This window comes from Erigeron canadensis, chromosome 9 (genome assembly GCF_010389155.1).
Source record: "Erigeron canadensis isolate Cc75 chromosome 9, C_canadensis_v1, whole genome shotgun sequence".
In the NCBI taxonomy this organism is placed as follows: domain Eukaryota; kingdom Viridiplantae; phylum Streptophyta; class Magnoliopsida; order Asterales; family Asteraceae; genus Erigeron; species Erigeron canadensis.
In genome coordinates, this window is record NC_057769.1 from 8,518,300 (window position 1) to 8,522,780 (window position 4,481).

The 4,481-nt window shown below is 30.6% G+C and overlaps 1 long non-coding RNA gene across 1 annotated transcript; it reads right to left on the reverse strand.

The window, feature by feature from the left end:
• Positions 1-451: 451 nt before the first annotated feature.
• On the reverse strand, positions 452-2,298 carry LOC122582872. The gene is made up of 3 exons (XR_006321268.1): positions 2,157-2,298; positions 1,659-1,816; positions 452-900 (listed from the first exon to the last, which is right to left on the reverse strand). It is a non-coding gene; the product is annotated as an uncharacterized LOC122582872 (long non-coding RNA).
• Between the last annotated feature and the right edge of the window lie 2,183 nt (positions 2,299-4,481).

The window sequence follows — 4,481 nt, forward strand, 5'->3', positions numbered from 1 at the left end:
AACAAGCAAAGAATTATGCTTTCATTTCTTTGTTGAGATTTAAATAATGACAAAAAAAATTTTTTATGTTAAAGCATAATAGACATCCATCCAATTATTCGTCAGATTTTTGTTATTTTACAGCTCTGCTAAAAGCAAGATTTTACAAGGAGTTTTGTGGGATGAGAGACTTTTTAACTAGATGGCGAGACTGGTGCCAAATGCAAGACTCAAAACTTTACAACAATACATGCTGAATGGAGCTTTATATGGTATGAGTTTTATATGTCATTGGCCCATTCATTGCATACATTTTATGTAACATTATTGTATGTTTGTAACATACTTATACATATGGGCCATCGGGCTGGGGCGTGCTAATTTCCATTTCGAGCATGAAATATACCAAGGATCCGGACAGAAAGCGTGTGTCAATTTGTTATGGACTCATGGGGTTTTTTACGATAATTCATTGTAAAAAGAATTTGTTAGATTAATGCAAAAGACGATTATATAATGATATTGATACTTAGGGGCAAGGATGTAGTGCCAATGTTTTGGCAATTTGACAAGTTTTGGCAAAAAACTAACAATTAGGAGCTTGACACATGAATTTAGCCAAAAACTTGTCAATCCTAGCCGATTCTTGCCAATGTTGAGGGTGTAGTGTCATTTTTTGCCAATTTGTGTCAATTCTTGCCAAGCGGTCACTTTTGACCAAATAAAAAAAACACGCTCCCAACATTCACATGTCAGGCCTCAACGTTCACTTCCATCGGTCAAAATTAGTCGATATACCTTGCCAAAAGTTGCCGATACACGTGTTATAGTTTTGTCAAATTGCTGAAGCTTGCCGATGGTTTTTGCCGATAAAACAAGTCGACTACACCCTTGCCCCTTATATTGATCTTTGTATTGACTCTGGATACATGATGTTATTATAAGATTTTATAACAAGATATATAACTTATAACAATAAAATAGAACATATACTATACGTATATAACTAAAAAGAAACAATCTACATATATGAAAGAGAAAAAAAACATGATGTTACTACATTTTATTAATAATATAATAATATAAATAAATAAAGATGAAGATTTGATTACTACGTTAATGTGCATATGTACTTGAGCCTTATAGTATAGTTTTATGACATAATATATAATATAATTCGAGTAATGTCTACTTTAAGGAAGTAAACGTCTTCCTCACATAGTTACACTGTTAATACTTAACCAACTTCACTTAGGTAAGTTAGCCAGAAGTATCTTTTAAATTCATTATGTGAGCTTCGGAGGTAAGTTTTCTCCAAGGTCTCGGGTTCAAATATTGGGTTTCTCATCTCAAGGTATTTTCCATGAAGAAGGGGTTGGAGATCCAGCGAAAACAATATCTAAATTACAAATATCTCCAGCTAAAAATTTAAATAACAAATATACCCAATTTTTTCTTTAAAAATACATATTTATCCATTTATATACATCTCATTAAGCAAATTATATCTCAAGACCATTATACCTTTCTTCCCCTTTTTTTTATCCACCAAAAATCAAATCTCACAAACTAAAAACTTTATTTGTTTAGTAAATCAAAATTCCATATCTTCTAATAGTATCTAAAAGTTAACACTTCAATCGATCTAAGAGCATAGGGTATGGATGAAATATGCGGACCTCGAATGATGACTTGGCAGTTGGCGCCGAGCAGAAGTCCATTCTTCCTATGTTCTTTACCGGATACTAGATCAAGAATCATCAATATTCTTCGTTAACTTGCCGATGTGCGGCATTGATAAATCTTTTTGTCTGTAGTAATTTGTAGGCCCATCTATCTATTAAATATAGTACGAGTAAAACTTTTGTCTTTGTTGTTTTACTCCGTAATAATCTAATATATTAATATTGCCTTTTGGTTTTTTGATTGGATGAAGATAAAGGTAGCCAAGAGCCCAAGATATGTGTGTTGCAAGTGTTTTTTGTTTATTTAAATACTTAAACAACTGTAAAAAGAGAAAGAAGAAGGAATTGTAGTTGTGTAAAAAAATTTGTTAATTTTTAAATATCTAAAGGTCTTTCAGTGAAGATGTAGTGGTTGGTTTGTTTGAAGCAATCCCATGTTAGATCTAACTAAGGATTCTTAAGGATTCATCAAATGGTTTAATTAAAATTTACCTTTCAATCTTTCACTTAGATCTCTTCGTTTCCTGGCGGTAGGTTGTTGGAAGAAGAAGACGAGGAAGCATATATATTTTCAATTTTCCACTACTGCAATGATGAGCTTGTTTTTTTTTTCTTTGAAAAATAGAAAATATATTCTTATAAACAAAATCGAGTGATAATAGAACTATTCACGTGGTATCCTTTAGTTATCTACAACATGAAAACTTCATTTAGGAATTAAAAGTATATAATTCATATTTTAATGTAACAAGAAGCCATTTGCTAAGTACTCTGTATAATTTTTTCATTAATGTGTAATATATACTTGAATTAAATTGAGTTACAAAAATATTTTGTGTAGTTCATAATAATAAATAAAATAAAATAAATGATGTTCTGCGTGCTTCTGCATCCATAACTGTTTAAAGTTGATGAAATGATGAAAACTGATGTGGCGTTGAGATGACATTCTGGATGGTTCTGTATTCTGCATCCATACCTGATGCTCTAATCAAAGATTCCCATCATTCTCATCATTATCAAAATGGAGTTTTATAAGCATACAATTTTTTCTTTATATGTACAACCCGTTAATCCTCGTCTACCTTATACAATCATTATATCCTCCACCAATAATCATATCTTTCTCCACTTGTGGTTGTTCAATATTCGACACCTCCAGCTGCTGCTCACTGCTACTCCGTGGAATATTTGGGCGGCTAGAAAATAGCCGACTGGATATGGGTAGTGAGAAATAAAGTAGATACGTGATTTAGGCAGATATAGATGAATGTATGTGTGATATTATATATTGGTGATGATATAGGCATATGTGACTTGTGGACAATTTCTTTGTTATTTGAAAGTATACATATACCTACGTGATATATGATATAAGATATACATACATGTATTTGTATACATAAAGATAGATGGCGAATTGGTGATGATATAGAGATAAAGATAAAAGAAAAAATTTGCTGTATAGTTTATGTATGTATGTGTTTGTATGATTATATGTTTGAGAATTGGAACAATTGAGGGTATAATTGTCAAATTTATACGAGTACAAAAGAATAAGATTGGGTATATTTATTATTTTAAGTTTTGTTGGAGATATTTGTAATTTAGATGTTGTTTTTGGGTATATATGCAATTTTCCTTTTTTTTTAAATGTGTGGATCATTTGCTCGCAACATGGAATCTAAGTTACGTTGTCTTAACCGGGTCCGCGTTAAAGTGCCCCATCACCTTCAATACCTAGTAGGAGGAGATCCCCCCAACTAAACCGCCCGAAGGGACGACAATTAATTGGGGTAAAACTCTGCCCCCTCTGTAGGACTCAAACTTGTTTCACTGGAGGACTTTATTTGTGAAATACCTTAAAATGTTCTTCTCATGTCTCGAACTCGAGACCTGCAGCATGAAAAGTTGGTGCTCAACAATTGAGCTAGCATGAAAAGCTTATGGTTTATTTGTTTTTTTAAATATTAGTGACTAAATTGATAAAGTGATTAAATAGATAAATAATATATGTATAGATTAAATCAATATAATTGTTTTATGTTTATTAAATCAAATAAACAAATAATTTTGATGAGTTAATAAATGAAGTGTTTTTATCATTGAACTTTTTATTAACTTAAAAAACACTATAATTAAGTAATGATATGAGTGAGATTTGAACACCTAACCACAATTTCTATAATTCTTGTCCTATCATAACTTGAGACTATCATGTGGACTGTTGATTAGCTTAGTTAAAACTATTACAATATTCATGTATTATCCGGATTACACTTGATAAAAAAGTATTTATCACATACACATTCTCTTGATCAACAAATGGAAATCGATATACAATGTTAGCATAAAGTTGAACATAATTAAAATAACAACTCAAATAAATTGTATACAATATTTGGTTTGCTCTCATTTCAACCTTCAATGTTGGTCTCAAAGTTTGGCCTCTAGTATCTTGTTATTGGTCTTTGTGTTTTAATATAATTTCATTGTTATAAAAAAATGTTGGTCTAAAACAAAATATATGTTGGATATTTTTTTGACCATGAGAAGCCTTGATCTAAATTTACGGTTATAATTTTATCTAAAATGTTTTTTATCTCATATAATTTTTTTCACACCATCATTGATATAATCGGTTGAAATCCTTTATGTCAAACCTAATTTGCTTATGGAATCTTTGTCCAAAAATATGAAGTTAACACGTAACCATAATAAAATCCTCACAAATCTAAATTAATAATCTCGAATATATATTCACATTTTACAGCTACTGATCTAGTAATAATTTAACATCTGAGTGATTTTGCAATC